Here is an 18,577-nt window from a genome sequence, read left to right as displayed (position 1 = left end):
GTAGGGTAGGGAAATGGGGAGAAAAAAGAATCAAGATATATCACGTATGGGTACAAATTCTCTATGATGCATGTGATCATTATGTATACCTAAAATATACCAATAAACAATTAATGAAAAGAAATTGTGAGGCTAACAGTGTCTTCTCCAGCCCTTAGAAGCTAGGCCAAGGCTGCTTTCCCTCCCACAGGCCAGGAGCTTTACGTTTTATAGAAGGCTAAGCTGTGAGGTCTGTCACTGACCCTCAGCTCAAGCACTACCCTCAGAGACAGCATGCCCCTCTACAGATGAGAAGGTGGGCAACAGAGTCATCTTGTTTGGTCCCTAAGAAGTTGAAGTCTTCTCCAAGATGTTTTCTTATTTCAAATTAGCATCAACTAAGCAAAGGAACTGCTTGAATTCAGGCTGTGACACAAAGAGAGAAATAGCCCTCCATTAAACTCCAGAGCCAAGCCCAGTCAACTAAGCCAGCTGCCAAAAGTCCTTAGGAAAACAATCTGTGTTATATCTCTTAAGAATATTTAACCTAGGGGCTGGGGTTGTATAGCTCAGTGGTAAAGCACTTTCCTGGCAAGTGCAAGGCCTTGAGTTCAACCTCCAACATTGTAAAAAAAGACAATTTTACCAAAAGGAAAATACAAAGTAATTCCCTAGAGATTATAGGAAAAAAAATTTTTTTTTAAGAAAACAAACAGCCAGGCACGGGGCACACTCCTGAAATTCCAGCATTCAAAAAAACTGAGGCAGGAAGATCACCATATTCAAGGCCAACCTGGGCACCACCCTGTCTCTAAATAAAAGGCTGAGGATGTGGCTCAGTGTGAAGGCCCTAGATTCAATCTCCAGCACCATTAAAATACTAATAATAAAAAGAGAACAAACAAACACGTACCTTTGCAGTTTAAATGGATATACATCAAATTCCAAATACAGTAAGAGGCCTAACCATTAATGAAAACTAGAAAAGTAACTCAAACTCTTCAAAATGTTCAGGATGAAAAGTTCAGCATCAATCCATTTTTAGAAAGCAATTAATAAAAAAAAAGATTGAAGATATGAATAAACCCTCAGCACCAGCATCAGTGGTTTCTCATGCTACAGTGAGCTGCAGCTGTCAGTAGAACTCACTGGGGTTCTACTGGAAGTGGGTGGGCAACACCACAGCCTACAGAGGCTCATTTTGTCTTCCCAGTAAAATGCAACAAACTTTAGCCCCCTTATAACTTTTAGAAGAAACAACTTTCAGAGAATTTTCATTTAGTTTTGTTTTCAAAAGCTGTTTTAAACTTCCTCTCTATTTGAAATTACGCCTCACCGGTCTTCCCCAAAACCTGTTCTTACTACAGTTCACCTTGACTTTTTACCTTCAAAGACATGGGAAAAGTGACTGACGGGCCTGTCATGCAAGATTTGGTCACTGAGTAACCAACAACTGACATTCACACAGAGAGGAGGAGGGAGAAATAATTGTCTTAGCAAGGTTAAGGAATCAGCAAATGTTAAATCAAGAGACTGTGCTCATCTATTGGTGATCAATCATGTTATCTCATTCTCTCAATTCGGAGACCAGCCCTTGTCCAGAGTGGCCGTGCAATAATGGGCCCCCTTCTTATTGGTTTGGCCAGAAACTACTAAGCACTTGCACATAAGGAATGCTCCAGGGGACAGGGCAGTGGTTTGCAAGTTCCTGGGCCAGCATCATCTAGACACTTGTTATAAATACACATTTGCAGCCAGGCACCGTTAGCCCTGTCTATAATCCCAGCACTCTGGCAGCCTGAACAGGATGATCAAAACGTCAAGCCCAGCCTGAGCAACTTCGCTAGACCTTCCTTCAAAATTAAAAATTTAAAAGAGTTGGGGATACAGCTTGATGCAAAGGCCCTGGGTTCCATCCCTAGTACCACAAGAGAAAGGAAGGAGAGAACAAAGGAGAGAGAAAGGGAAAGGAGGGAATGGGAGAGAAGAGGAGGGGAGGGGAGGGGAAGGGAGGGGAGGGGAGGGGAGACATTTACGTCCAGAATCAATTCAATATGCTTACCTTTCACTGTCATTTGACTTGAGGGAAGACCCAGAAGTCACACAGTGCTAGTTCAGGTGAATAAGATTGGGGGGGGGCACCTTGGAATATTTTTATGAGTCTGCCTTCTCACTGGATGGCACTCAGCAGGAGTTCTCACCACTTTTGCCCACACTTTGTGAAGACACAAGGGAGAATTTCCAGAATTGCTTCAGAAAGTGGCAGGAACAATGGGGCAAGTGTGATGAAAGGGGGCGGGCGGAGTTGCCTGAGGGGGATTCATCGCAATGTGTCCTTTACTGTAATAATTTTTTAAAATGTAAACATTCTCCAAAGTTTTCAATTATACCTCATACACGATCACTTGAAAGAGTACCTGGCCCTTTCCACTAAATTATGCTACATCTACAAAATTAACACTTGCATAAAGTGTGCATAGAGTAATTTGAATAAGCAGTTAATTTCTGTGGGGCCATTAAAAATCTTCTCTCACCTGCTTGTCTCAAACCAAGTCCATCTCGCACCCAATGTTCAGATGCCAGCCTAGTATAGGCAGCTAATTTAGACAGAAATTAATATGCAGTCAGAGAAGGACTGGGCTCTCAAGGAATCAGTGAAAAAGAAAGAGATCAGAATCGAGGCTAAAGGCGCATCTAAAGACCAGGTCTCAAGATAAAGATGCAATGGCCAGGTCTCCATGCCTTCCTAAAGGATAAGCAGTGACTAGGAATTATACTATAATTAGTATCACCTGGTCCAGGAAGTCCAGGTAGGCATCAACTGCCCAGGTGAGTGACCAGAGCATCTGGACCCATCCCTTCCCAAAAATGCCTTTGTTTTTTCCATGTACCCTTTCTTGGTACATGACCTGCTTCCTTATTGGATCAATATTAGCTTAAGGGCTACCTCTGTAATCCTATGGGTTGATGGCAGTTTGACTCATGTTGTACCCCACTTGTGACTTTGCTGTATAAATCACCCCTGACAAAGGGCCTCAAGGCCACCCCACTCTCGACCCCTACTGGAAAACCAGAAGCTGTTCTTCTCTCCTTATTTCCAATAAAACTCTCCTAACTTCTTCCTTTGGTTTGTGGTCCTTGGTGTTGTGGGACCATGGACTCGGCACATCTGACATCTCACAGGCTGGAAGTTCTATCTCTCCTACATCAAGCTTGAGTCTTCTGCATGATTTCTTCTACAAGGAAAGGCAACCCAATCCAACACAAAGTCAGTGTGGGTTTTCAGCTCGTAAATAGTTTTATAAACCTGAAGCTGACACAAATCTGAAAATCAAAGCAGTTTCCAGAAATGGAACAGGGAAAGGTATTTTTTTTCCTTCTATTCTAAAAGCCTGTCTTCATAAATCAAAAGCAAGGCTGAAAAACTTAACAGAGTTTCTACTATAATTATGGAGAGAAGAAAAACTGAATGATGGAAAGGCTATTTTGCTGCACAAAATCAAGCATTTGGTCAACAGGCTTCGGGTGTGTGTCCCTAGTCTCAGGGGACCCAGAACTGACACTTAGGACGTGGGTGGAGAAATGGAAACCAAACATCAAAACCACAGAAACTAATGGGATCCCTCGATGCTTCTGGAAGGATGATGGAGACTAGCTGGTTGCCCAGCTTCTTGGAGAGCAGCCAGAGGAGGTGCCAGCCCCACTGGGCAGCACTGTGTCAAGGAGACTGGTGGGTAAGGAAGCACAGACCCGCACACCTGAGGATCCCCTTCCAGGCTCAGGGAACAGAAGCGAGCAGGATGAGCGCTGGGAGATCTGACAAGGTACTTCTTGCAGTTGAGACCACTGAGTGTGAACCTACAGTCCAGAGCTCGAAGGGGCCGTAGGCAGCATCTGCAGCAACAAGAAGCCAAACAAGACCACAGGCTGAGCTGCACCTGTGCAGAGGTGGTGGAAGCAGACGTCCTCCCAAAGCCAGGAAGGTGTGCAAACCCTCAGGGCTCCAGCGGATGCCATGGACAACTCTTTAAGGTAACCAGGCTTACCATGGAAGCACACTGCCTCAAACTGGCAACTGCAGCTTGGGAACTACATACCCTAAATTCAGTAGAGAGAAATTAAAAGGTTATCCTATTTTTGGTATATCTGTGTCTTTGGCCCAATACCATTACCACTACTTAAATGTGCACACAAATTTTGCATGAAAAACATTCACCTTTGCATTATTGTTAGTAGCAAAAAGGAGACTAGAAGTTCAATAGCTGTAAAGATGCTACTTAGCATATGGAACAACTAAAGGAAGTGCCGGGATTACCATCCTTTTTGAAAGGAATGCAGTAGTATTTGCTACCAGCCATAACTTTTGACTAATTCTCATAAATTTATTCATTAGACGATGAAGAGCAAAATGTCCCCAAAATATTGAGGCATTATTTACAGGATTAAATAAATGTTCCCTAAGTTGAGGATAATAGCACGATAATTATCAATGGTAAATCTGGATATGATAGTACACCATCACTAAAATTGGGTTTTATAAAGCAGCTATAATAAAATGAAAAACATATGCTGTAACTAATAAGTCAGATATAAAACCATAAGTACAGTTACAACTGTGTTTAAAAACCAACAGTGACATATGGAAAAAAATCAAAGACAGTACCTAAAGCTGAATAGGACAATTATGCCACAGTAACAGAAACCTAGGAGTTTTTTAAGTAAGTTTTTTGTACAATTTGCAATTTTTCATACACACACACACACACACACACACACACACACACACACAGAGACTGGGACACTCTGAAAAGCTCATCATGGCTGTGGCTGGTGTCCAAGTCTATCTTCCACACATAAAAATTCCTCATTTAATTCTATTTACTCTATCCTTGGGAATGCTGTTTTAAAACCTACTATAGATAAAGGTCAGAGAGGACTTCACCATAAACAGGGGAGTCAAGCTATGAAATATTTTATCTTGAAGAAAAGCACACTTCTTACAGGCAGCAGAATATCAAGAGCAGCAATGTGGGTGGCCAAAGAGAATGAGAAGGTCTGCAGTGTGACATTCTTTCATAAACCTTTCACATTTAAAGGGAACATGGGCAAAGTGTTTTACTTTTCTACTGCTCCCCTGCCTCCAGAGCAGCAAAGAAAGCTGCACTTTCATTTGGGATCTCCAACAATATGCTGTCCACAACTAAAGTACTGTGTGGGCCCTTCTGCATAAAGAAACAGTAGACCACAGCTGTTTCCAGCACATTCCTCCGCACAAGCAACACTGGCAGAACTCAGATTCAGCGGGAGCTCAATTTCCACAGCTCTTGCAAGATTTCAAAGTCACTGCAAGGAAATAAAAAGCATGCCCAAATGTTTGCCTTGCTGTTCTACGAATCCCACTTAAACTGTGCTGCCGATTTCAAAGATGAGTCTTAAATCTTTCTACTCTGGTGTGCTGCTAAAAAGGCATTACTGGGAGATGATGAACTTCATGGCTTCTAAAAAAGAAAAAAAAAACTTCCTCAGGAGCTAAAAATATTGCCTTGCTCTTAATGAAGAGATGCAATATGCTATTTTTAACAAATAGCAAATATTAACAGGCCCAAATTATTTCCCCTCCTACAGTGGTTTACCAGCGGCTCACCAATGAGGTGCAGGCAAGTGTCCAGGCCTGGAATGTTTTTCTCCGCAACACTGCCCTTATATGTGCCAAAATAAAACCCATCTAATCAAACAATTCCTTATTTAAAGGCAGACTATTTTCCCACCACAAACAGTACTCCTTTGCATTGTTCACACACATAAGTATGGTTAGGGAAGCATATAAATGCTATTCCCTTCTGTACCACAGAACAGTAAGAGTTTGTACCACACTCCACTTTCAAAGGGACCCTTGTTAAACTTTCATTCCGAACTCCTTTGGATGTCAGCAAGACCTGTTTTTAAATCTATAATAAGGGCTTTTTCCTTTTGCCAAACTTGTGGATAAGCAAATGTTATTTAAGACAGATAATCAATGCACATAATTTATAACCCAACTTTTCATTGATATTTCATCTGATCATAACCATATGTGTCTTTTACTGAGGCTCACCTTGTGTGGAGCACAGGGTTAAATCTTACCTAAGTGACTACTTAAGCCTTATGAATAGCTTGCTCCCATGTTACGTGGAAGGGCAATGCAAAACATTCTAAAGTCACAAAATTTGTAAGCTGCCGGGATTTAACACAGAGCCTGAGTTCCCCCTCAACTCCCGGCATTCTCTCCAGAAATCCCGCCACTCAGGGAGAAGTTAGTAGACGCCGATGTTAATTTTCTAGAACTGCCACAACAAAGTAGCACAAACTGGAGCCTAAAACAACAGAAATTTATTGTCTCGTGATTGTGGAGGCTGGAAATCTGAGCTCGAGGTGTCAGCAGGACTCGCCCTCACTTAGGCCTCTCTTGTTGGCTTGCTGTGTGCACACACGGTCCTCCCTCCATGTGTGTGTGACCTAATCTCCTCACGTGTAAGGACACCAGTCGTACCAGAAATTGGCCCATCCTAATGACCTCATTTTCACTGCCTCTTTGAAGACCCCATCTCCAAATATAGCCACATTCTCAGGTCCTGGGGGTTAGGCCTTCAACATGTGAATTCAGCCGTAACACCGCCCCGAAAAAATCCTCTGTTCAGCCACATGACATGAAACAGACCTCACTGTCCTCCCGCTGGCAGAAAGTGAGCAGGCCCCAAACCAAACGCTGCGTGGGATGCTGAGCGGAAGCTGGAGCCAACTACCTGGAGGTGCGGCAGCCAAAACCCAGCTGCCGAAAGGGACCTCCGGCAGCTGCCCCTGCACCTCAACTCCTGCCTCCATCAGAAACTTGTGAGCCTGTGGTGGGTTGAGCATCTGGGGAGAGCTCATTATCCTCTGGCATTTGTCTCAAACACAAGTTCTAAAGAAGAGATGATCAGCATTTATTAAGCATGTATTATGTGCCAAGAGCTCGACAAATGGCAGTTGTTCGAATGCTTCAAATCTCTTATCTCATTTAACCTTCTCAACAATCCTTAATGTATTGTGAGCAATCTAAGTGTGTAAGCCCTCAGAACACTCAGTTGTAGAGCAGCACCCTGAGCCCAACTGAGGGACAGACTGTCTGGCATGAGCGACTGTTTCTCAAGGTCTCAGTCTTATACAGAGGCAGATTTGAAGTGACCTGGCTAGCACTGAAGTCCTTTCCAAAGATGGTTCTTAGAAAGTCATTCTTTCTCCCCTCCCTCCCTGAGCCTCCTGCCTCCCGCCTCCCTCTTGTTTTCTTTCACACATACCAAGCCTCCCCCACTAGTTCCAAGTAAGTCATCAAGCCCCTCTGGAATGGGATAATCCCTCCTAACTCTCAGAGAAACAGTGTTTACATATTAGAGTTTAAACTGCACAGAAACACTTCTAGCTTTCTTTATCCTATGAATGCTATGCACAGGTAGGGGCTATTATTTAGAATGAAAACACTTTAAAAATTGATTCCAGTGGATATGGGGGGTATGCTGTCTTGTTAGCCATGATAAGGAAAGGTCTTAAAATATATAAGCGATATATTCTTAGGATCACCTCTAGCTTGCCTCCCACCAAAAAATCATGTCCTTATAATCCTCTGCCCAGTAGGCAGGGAACACTAAATAAAATTCAAGGCCATATAAGAGACATAAAATTCAGAACTACGTATAAAAACCTGTCCACTAATATGTCTACCCATCCCATCTCCTCTGGAAACAAAATTCCCCCATTAGAATCAATTCCATTGGTAGCCAGTTAGTAATAAAAATAGATAGAATTTATGGCCAGGCGCTGACCTAAGTCCTTTTGCTCTTTCATCTTCACAACGCTGAGGTTCTTTGAAGTAGTCACTTTATATATAAGGAAATTAAGTCACAAGAGGGTATAAAAATTTACCCGGCAATCACACACCTGGTCAGTGGCAACAATGGGATTGAAACTGAGAATTCCGGCTCCTCAGCCCCTCTGCTCATCATGAAGAAGCATTCATGTAATTCCATCTTCTCACCTAAGCCCAACATCTCATTTTCCTGACAAAGAAACTAGAGTCCTGAGACACTAAGTGACATGGCATGGGTTACAGTCCTTGAGCATCCAAGATGGAAGCTGAATTCACATGTCCTGTGTGTTAGTCAGTTTTCTGCTGCTGTTACAAACACCTAGATAAACATCCTAAAAGAGGAAAGGTTTCTTTTGGCTCTGTTTAAGAGGTTCCAGTCCATGGCTGCTTGGCATTGTTGCTTTGGTCCTATTGAGGTGCTGTGCATCAAGGTGGGGGGCCCTCGTGGATGAAGCCTGCTCTCCTCATGGCAAATAGGAAATAAAGAGAGAGGAAAGCCCAGGAACCCAGTAGCCCCTTCAAGGCCATGCCCCCAGTGATCTAACTTCCTCTATTTAGGCTCTGCCTCTTAAATGTTCCACTGCTTCTCAACAGTACCACAGGCCAGGGACCAAACTTTTAATGCATGTCTCCTTTGGGAGACAATGTAGACCCAAACGACAGCATCCTGCCTCAGGTCGAGCATGTATTCCCACCACTCTCCACCATCCCTGGATGTGGGGTGGAAGTAAAACAAGGTGCAGGAGTCAGTGAGGACCACCTAGGAACAAGGCTCTAAGTGGAGAACCCTGGGGCTCCAGAGGGAGGGAGGGCTTCACACCACCAAAGAGGAAGTGAAATGCCTGGGGACAACTTTACCGTCTTGACTGGTGCTTAGGAGTGTCAGTTTCATGCACAGAAAGAGATCACCAGCAACAGCAGGTATGCTTGCATAAGTACATATAATACACACATGTATATTTACATTGTACTTAACATAATTTGAATATATATATAATACATCATATATAATGTATGTATATAAAATTATACTATATGTTTCATATGATTTGTATATGCATACATATGTGTGTGTTACGCATAAATGTGCAAAACTCCTGACATTTTTCATATGACTGGGTCTACCCAGCTGAGCATGCAGTCACCTTCTCTCAATCCTAGGGACGCCTACCATTTTCAAGGTTACGTAGGACAGTCTATCCACAAGATTGTAGTGGGCATTCAATGGAATGTACAAGTATTTTGTAAACTATAAAGTGCCACAAACACGAGCTTAACTATAAGCTGTAAAGTCAGCTAACGAGTTAGACCACTCTAAGATGATGGCTCCCTCAACATTGAACACTAGAATCAACCAGGGTGTTCTATTTTAAAGTTGTAATTAATTTCAATAACTGATATTTTAAAGATCGTTTTGTTTTTTAAAAGGACTGATGGGAGAACTTTGTTGGGTGCTGGGGTCCCACTCTGATCGTTTCCCACTGTGATCAGCAGCCAGGGCTGAGGGTACAGCTTCCACCACTAACGAGGAAGTAAGGGGCAGTCGTGTGAGTATATGTTACAGTGATTAAAGGCATAAAGTGAAATAAAGACAGGAGAAGCTCAGACTATTAGTAATTATCCTGTCTATGCCTTCACTTTGTGGATAAGAAATCTGGCTCACAGAGGGAAATGGTTACCATGGCCAGGATCTGACTCTGTGGATGGATCTGTTTCTGCTTTTGCTTTATAGACTCAAAATTGTATCATCAATTTGAACTATGACATCTTTATTGGTCGACAAGCTGTGAATGCCATCTGGCTAATACTCACTCCCTTGGCACTCCACCCAACCTGTTTCATGAATCAGCAGATGGCTACAAGAAAGATTCAGCTACAGCAAAATAAAAGAGAGAAGATAGGTGTCTTCATTACTGTTTTCTTGTTGCTGAGACAAAATACCCAACACCCAAAATTAAAGGAGGAAAGGTTTATTTAGCTCACAGTTTGTAGACATTTCAGGTGATAATTGGCTGGCTCCAAGGCAGGGTGGTATAGCAGAGGGGCATCACAGAGGAAAAATAGTTCATGGCAGGCAGAAGGCAGATGGCAGCATGCACCAAGCAACAAATGACCAGTGAAAATCCTCCTTCTGTGTCTTATCTTCGCAGGCTACCCACCTTTAGGGCAGGTGGCACTCACACCCTTAGTCCTAGCATTGCATCCTTGATCCCAGCATTACACACCCTAGATCTAGCCACCTCCAAAAAGCCTCTCTGTGATTGTAATGGAGCCTTGGGAGACATCTAGATATTACAATAGGAAACCGGAGGATAGATTTTGTGGAGATGGGAAGGGTATCTGGACAGGTAGGGAAGGGGAGGCAAGGATGGAGAGGAGTAAAACCTATCAAAATGCAGTATGTACATGTACTAACACACCAAGGTGATTATAACTGCTTTGTATCACAACATATACTAAAAGATTTTTTAAAGAATATTAAATCTTCCAGAGATGAAGGGAAGGAAGGAGGGAGAGAGGAAGGAAAAGGGAGAGGGAAAAGGGAAGGGAGGAAAGGGTAGTTTAGTGTATCTTTGAAAGGAATAGGGAACATAGGCATAGTGATAAATGCTTACAATCCCAGCACTTGGGAGGATAATGCAAGAGGATCTGCCTGAGTTCAAGGCCAGCCTGAACTCACAGTAGTGAGACCCTATCTCAAAAAACCAAAGTAAATCAAGCAAATTTTAAAAAGGAATAGCAACATCAACTGGGCCATATAGAATGGGCAGAAGCCATCTAAGCTAATCAAACTAATATCCTATATTCCAGGACTGAAAGAATGAAACATACTATAAGAACTTCAGGTCCCTCTTCCATACATCTAGTAAAACTGCATCTAAATGAAGTCAGTAATAAGAAGCTACAGTTTATTTTTTCATCTAATTTCACTTTACTATAAAACAAACACCCACTCTAAAATTGAACCTTAGAGAAACGTATAATAAAAAAAGTTCATACAATAAAAAAAAAGTACAATAAAAAACCTTACTCCTTGGCAGATCAGACAGTTTTCTCTACATTGCAAAAAACAACTGAAAATATACTCATATACACTGGTTTCTCCTTTAGTTTAATATAATCATGATATAAAAACTATCTTGCCATTTTATTTTTCACTCATCTACAAAAATGGACATCTTTCCAAGTCAAATTGTATTTAGCAAATGTGTACTTTAAAGATTGCTTAGCATTCCATCCTGTGAGAATAGGGTACATGAATATGCCTCAGTCCTTCGATTTTCATAGAGAACAGGTAACTTCCACTTCATTTCTTAGGAAGGAAAATGTGGAGGGACTATTTCCACTCTCCATCCATCCTCCCTAGGAAGAGAAGAGTGGGTCTCTCTCCCCAACCCACCCAGAAGTCTATGGAGCTGCTCAGCAGCACCAAGAACTGAGTGGACAAGTTGGTCTCACTCAAGTGGAAAGGGGTAGGGAACCTATTGTGGCCACTGAGCTTCATTACTAAAGGTAATGTTTTCATCTCCCTGTGTTTCCTGAGTCTTATTTCAAATTAGTTCCACATCAAGGAGTGAAAGCAAAGTGGGATTTATTAGATGCCCAGAACTCTGATATTATGAATATGACACAATACGTACAATAGAACTTCCAAGTTTTTCCAGTTTTTATTACAAACAGCACCATAAAAAATAGCCTTGTACCCATATCCTTATGTACTGATGAGTTTATGTCTGTAAGATAAATTCCTAGCTCTGTCAAATAATGTATTTATTTAAAATTTTAATGAATATTGCCAGTGACATTTCCCAAAAGCCAGAGCCATTTTTCACTTCTGCCAGTCACATATCAGAGTAACTGATAATCACCTTACTTTGCCAACACTGGAAGTATGAATCTGCTTTACTCTTTCAGTCAGATGGTTAAAAAATGATATTGCACTAATTTCAATTTGCACTTATCTGACTACTGGTTGAACACCTTTTCATTTATTATTAGTCTTTGGCCAGTGAGTCTATTGGCCACTAAAATAATGCTTTCATGCATTTACTATAAAAGGGGTGAGTTTCCCAGGTGAAAAAAAAACACAGATTTTAATCAACAGCAACTGAGAGTGAGTGACGAGTTGGAGCACAAGCTATGAAGTCAGACTGCTTGAGATGGAATCTCACCCAAACCTTACCCAAGGGATTTAGCCTGTGTCCCTGACTCTTCTATAAAACAGGAATAATACAGTTGACCCATTTCTCTGCACATCCTTCAACAGCAAGCATATAAAAGAAGAAAAAGACCTCCCCAAAAGCAGATAGCCTAACAAATCAATGCACTCTGTGTTAGTCAGCTTTTTGTCACTGTGAAGAAATTACCTGAAATTAACAACTTAGAGGAGAAAAAATTTAGTTAGGTTCACAGTTTCAGAGATATCAGTCCATGGTCAGCTGGTTCCATCACTGCGGGCCTGAAGTGAGGTAACAGCATTACAGCAAATGTGAGTGGTAGACGAAAGCTACTCACCTGGCAGTCAGGAAGTGGAGAGGGAGCAAGGGATAGAGAAGGGACCCAGGGTCACACTGCACTATTCCACTCCTTCACTGAGGCTCACATCTCGTTTCCATCACCTCTCAACAATACCATCAAATTATGAGCTCATCATGGATTAATCCACTTGGTTAAGTTAAAGCCCTCCTAATCCAATCACTTTCCAAAAAGCTCAACACCTGGCAACCAAGTCCTCAGCATGTGAATTCTGGGAGACACTTCAAATCCAAAACATAACAAGCTCCTACACAGCCAAGGAATTGCTATGTCCTAGATGTAAAAAGGCAACTGGTCCAAAATCTTCCAAATGAGGTTTCTAACTAACAGTGGTGCTTGAAAGAGACCACATTTATTACTCATTTTTAATCCTATTATTTGTTCTTAAATTCTTAAACATTTACATCTACATTCGAAATAGAAAAATGAATCAAAAATAAGCTCAACCAGCACCAATTATACTATGATAATATGATGTCACCTTTCTTATTGAAAAAAACTCCCCCCACCAACAAACAGTGTATTTGGTTGTTTCGTGTCACTGAAGAGACAGTAAATACAAATATCATCAGCGTTTTCCCAGTGGGTAAAATCAAGAGGTTAAATAAGGTTATTTAAAGAGGAGAGAGATAGAAGGAAGCAAACTCCCAAGTCACTTGTTTTCCCAACAATCTATGTTGCCTCCTAAACAAAAACAAAAACAAAACAAAACAACCTCGACTTCAACAGTTTCTTTCTTGGCGTATCTAAGGAAAACCTTTGTCATTCCAAAGAAAATGCCCTCCACAGCTATATACGCTCATCTCTTTCCAATACTACTATTTGCTATTTAAGATGTGTCTATGAGTGAGGTCTTTCGGGATCATGCAAAACACAGAACCAGTGTCATATTTTCTTATGCAACACCCTAGGGTGTGACCAATTATCTTAGTGTGTTGTGAAATTCTCAAAAGTCTCAAAACAAAATTAATTTCACTTTAGTTTAATTTGAAAATAAAATACATTGTCACTTAGCTTTTACAAAAGAGAGATTTTTTTTTTTTAGGGCCAGCTGGGACATAGCACAAACATCACTCCAAGTGCAGAGAGACCCAAAGTTTTGTGGCCCTTCTGGAATGAGGACTTGTGATTCTGGCTGGTTCCTAGGAATGAAGGTATTTTGAACTAATATTATGTAATCACCTTCTCCAAAATACGTGTGTATAACAAAAAGGAAACCTGACATAAAACAAAAGTCCAAGTAACTGTGCATCCCTGTTTCCCCTTACCCTACATAGCAGCAAGCCTGATGACAGTTTTCAAAGACAGGAAACAAGTGCTGGGCATGGTAGTGCACAGTTGCAATCCCAACACTGGGGAGGCTGAGGCAGAAGGATCTCATTCACTAAGTTCGAGGCCAACCTGGGTAGCATAGTGCGTTCAAGGCCAGCCTGAGCTACATAGTGAAATCATGTCTCAAAAAAAAAAAAAAAAAAAAAAGCAAACAAGTTACCAACTATAGGGTAAAAATTGTTTTTAAATCATAAGCAAGTTTTCTATTGGTGCTTATTAGTTTTCCCACTTTCCATCTATCTATAGAAATCCTCTCACATTTCATCCCCCTACAGCAGCGGTGGAGAACCTATGGCACGCGTGCCACAGGTGTATCATTGAAATCTCTAAAAGATTCACCATCACTCATCTATAGAGTTACAGGAGAATGGCAAGGCTTTGGATTTTTTAAATTCAACTCCAAAAGATCTCTAAAATCAGAGTTCCAGTCTTATACCAGGCATTCAGAAAACCTATATTGGAAGGCTGATGTGTTAGTGTGAAATGTTTTGGAGTCATGGGTGACTTTATCAAAAGCAATCTCTCTAAAATACAGGGGTCACTTTTTAAATTATTAAAGTCAGCAAAGCATGGTGATGCACACCTATAATCTCAGCACTTAAGAGGCTGAGGCAGGAGGGTCACAAATTCAAGTACCATCCTGGCAACTTAGGGAGACCCTGTCCCAAAACAAAACAAACAAATCAACTTGAAGATGTAGCTTAACGTGAAAGCCCTGGGTTCAATTCCCAGTACAGCCAAAAATAATGAACTTTTAATATATATATATTTAATATAATATATATCATATATATATTATATAATATATATGCATATATGCAGTTATTTCATATACACCTGTTTAGATGTAATTAATACAAAACAAACCTGATGAACTCTTTCAGATCAAATCCTCACTCCCAGTTTAAATGGAAAACATTACAGTGAACCACATTAATACAACCGAGGCAGTATTACTGACAGCAGAAAATCCTTTTACATCCTTAAGGAAGAAAAAAAAAAGACCATTTATTAAGTATGCAGTGGAATAAGCTTCTATAAAAAGACTGATTTCTAGGGATGGCTAAATTTCACATACCATACTCATCAAATCAAAAGGGGGCCAGTTGCCTGTTCTCTCAACCCTCGCTCTCAGAACCAATGAAATGTGAAGCAAGCCTTTCTGCCTCCCCAGTTTCATAATTAGCAAGGACCTTCAGTTTTTATTCCAAGCAAAATTTTAAAAAATTTATAAGGAAAAGTCATGGACACACAAAAGTGCAAAATATGAGAATGTGTGTATAACTCTGGTCATCATTAGCACTTAATAACAGTATATTTAATATGAGCAATATATGCAATAGTAAATATAATGTGTATGTATCCACATAATAGAAAAACATAGGGCAGGAAAAGAAGACAAAAAGGGCGGAAACATATAAACACAGTTTCATCTCCCTGGATGAATTCCATGAAGACGAAGTGAGTCCTCAACCATCTCACATAAAACAGATTTTTGTGACTTCTAAGTAATAGAAATCATTATTCTCTAGACGTCTGCTTCAATTTAAAAAAAAAAAAAAAAAAAAACTTCTGAAAGTAAATCTAGATTTCAATCCCAAAATTCCATAAAATAATTAGAATGAAAGAATGAAAGCGTTTTTAAAAGATACCAAAATTTAATGGAAATAGTTCATCGGAAATGATTAATAATTCATTTTAGAAAATACCTGAAAGAGAGTCAAAATACATGTGGCTATTTGTGAATAGGAGGACACAAAAGAGAATGAGAATTATGTTTGACTTAAGAAGATGTAAACCAGAAATCAGACAACTGTTTAAATCTGAGTACCACAGGCAGGGCTGGCCAGTGCAGGCAAGTGTTTGGGAATCCTGGATTTAAAGCATGGAGAAAAGAGAAAGACAAAAATGTTGGGGAAAGACAAAAAGAACGTGGTAATGGTCACAATAGTGTTGACAGCACAAAGTAAATAGTAAAAACTCTACACAAAGTGTGTGTTTCCAATAGAATGTGAAAGTCTCATTCACAGAAACCTAGTAGCTGATTACTCCATGGATTCTCAGCACCTCATACAGTGTCTGACACATAGTATTTAATCTCTACAGAGTGAATGCATGCATGCATGCATAAAAAAGTCCCGGAGAGAAAGGAGGAGTACTCAGATGATCACAACAGACCACTAACTGGCACCCACAACCACTAGCTCCAAAGACGAATCCCAACTCATCTCTCTCCCACCTTTGATTTCTCTTAAGTCACACCCTAGGCTGGCAAAGACAACACCACACTCAGGAATTCTGCTTCACTCATAGGAAGACCGTCTTTTTGCTCTAGAGTTGAAAAGCAAAGGCAAAGCTAGCCTGATGCTCACATTACTTCACTCACCTCTTCTAACAGTCAGGAGATCACCGGTGCTATGTGAACAGAATGTGGCCCAGATGGGCAGGCAGCTCCCCCATATCCCACGGGCCAAGCTCACAGGCTACGGGTCGCCCCAGGAACCCTAGGCCACCACTTATGGGGCCTCAGTGAACTCAAATGAAAAATGGGACTAACAATAACACCAGGTCTTCTGCGGAATTTATGTGTTTTAAATCAAATGAGAGGATTCGAAAGAACCTTAAAAATAATGGTTCACTAAATGACTCTGATAGTACAGTACTACATAATAATTCTAGTGGTGCGCTCTAGATTCATTCTGGCCTGAAAAGGGTGGATACATACAGTTAAGCATCATGGTAAAGTTTTTGAAAGGCACATTATGGGGGGTGTGTAACACCCATGTTTACTTTTTAAGAGTACTTCTACTGGTGAATTATTAGTTTTAATTTTATGAGTTTTATTCTATTAAACTGTACTTAACAAGGGGCTGGGGATTTAGCTCAGCGGCAAAGCACCTGCCTGGCAAGTTCAAGGTTGTGAGTTCGGTTCCCGGTACGGGAGAAAAACCAAAAAAATAAAAAATAAAAAAAAATAATAAACTGTACTTAACAAGAAAATAAAATATCAATAAAATAAAATATTATATTTTTAATATGTAATGAGTGTTTAGAATAAAGATCAACATTTTCACATCAACTGTTCATTTGCTTACAAAAATCTAAAATATAACTGCAGAAATAAATTTCTGTGTCTTTTCTTTCTTTTTTTTGGTACTGGGAATTGAACTCAGGACCTCCCATTGCCAGGCAGGCGCTGTGCCCCTGAGCTATACCCCTGGCCCTTATGTGAAGGGCAATGGAAATACAAACAAAACTCTACCGCAGAAATAATCTGTGCTGCAATTATCCCCCTAAGACAGTCTTCACACGTGACAACAGCATTCCATGCACAAATCTCCCTTACACTGACAGAACGTGTGCTTAGCTTTCCTTTCCTGTTTGCTGGGACATACTTGTCACCACTCTTGTCTTCCTCTTTTGTCAGGAGCTTCGTATTTTATTATACAATGTGCACTTACCAGAAAATAAAATTTCAATAAAACAAAGTATCAAATACATAATGCATGTTTAGAGCAAACCAATATTTTAACATCATCTGTTTGTTTACTTACTAAATCTAAAAAAACAACAAAAATAAAGTTCTGTGTGAATGACAATGAAAATGCAAATAAAACTCTAAGACATAAATAATCTTTACTTCAATTGTCATACCTAAGGCAGTTTTCACACATGAAAACAGCATGTTCCATACACAAGTACCGCTTACGCTGATAGCACTTGTGTTTTGTTTTCTTGTCTTCTTTGGTAGGACATACTTGACATCTTGCTGGTCTTCCTGCTTTCTTCAGAGGTTCTTGCGATGTTTCACCTTTCTGTTCACAAGTCTGCTCCAGAATTATTTTGCAGAGTTCTTTGGGCAGGTATATATTGTCGTCCTCTGTTGTAATTGATCATTTATCAATTCCAGTCCCAATCCTCTAAGGAAAGTTCTCCACGATATTTTGTACTTGTCATTTTCTTCATAAACTATGGAACTATTTATGCCTGAGATGTTTACAATCAAACAAAACACAACCACTGGCCAACACTTTGTGTTTTGAGTGACATCACAGTTGCTGCGTACCTCATCAACAACACCTACTCCACCTTTTGTTTTGTAAAACGTGACCATTTCTGGATTCATTAGTGTTGAGCATTCACTATCAATCTTTTCTGTTTGTTTGTCTGGTTTCTTTGAGGCAGGGTCTCATTATGTAGTCCAGACTAGCCTTGAACTCACTATGTAGCACAGGCTGACTCTGAACTCACAGGATCCTCCTTCCTCAATCCGCACCCCGCCCCAGCACTGGGATTACAGGCATGTACCACCCCAGCTAGTTTCACTTTCAATCTTACCATCATGGTGTAATGTTGACACTATCAATACTACTTTTTCTTTACCACATAGGATGCCAATGTTATGTCTTTCTGACATCCAAAGGTTGTACTATACATTTCTCTATTGTGAACTTGCAACACTTTTTCAGAAATCTCTTTGTTCTTGCAAATAGTTCCTGTGTTGATGAACGGGTGTTCTGTTAGCAACAACTGTCCAATGTGACATTTGGGTTATTTTCTGAAATAGGTGCAACAAGTCCATTCACAACAACATCATACGGTTTATTACTGCATGAAAAAAAAACCTGCTGCCTGAATTCCGGGATAAATTTCTAAATTCAAAGTGTAAAATGTCTGCATCCACCAGGGCATATATTTTTAGACCATTTTTGAAAATTTTACCTGAAAAGCTTCAACAACCACAAAATGATGCAAGCCGTTCATTCTCATGTATTTGAATGGTATGTGAATTGTTTGACAGTTCAAAACAAAGCTTTCAAAAAATGAGCAAATAGCCAAATTGTCAGG

General features: G+C 40.4%; 1 protein-coding gene across 1 annotated transcript in view; it reads right to left on the bottom strand.

Annotated features, from left to right (window-relative positions):
- Mboat1 (membrane bound O-acyltransferase domain containing 1) overlaps positions 1–18,577 on the bottom strand; it is a gene marked incomplete at its 5' end in the record, with an annotated part of 106,116 nt that overhangs the window by 51,846 nt on the left and 35,693 nt on the right.

The sequence above is a fragment of the Chinchilla lanigera genome, unplaced genomic scaffold, assembly GCF_000276665.1.
Source record: "Chinchilla lanigera isolate Chin_1 unplaced genomic scaffold, ChiLan1.0 scaffold00082, whole genome shotgun sequence".
Classification (NCBI taxonomy): Eukaryota; Metazoa; Chordata; class Mammalia; order Rodentia; family Chinchillidae; genus Chinchilla; species Chinchilla lanigera.
The sequence above is the reverse complement of the archived record's forward strand: the minus strand, read 5'-3'. Positions and strand labels throughout refer to the sequence as shown.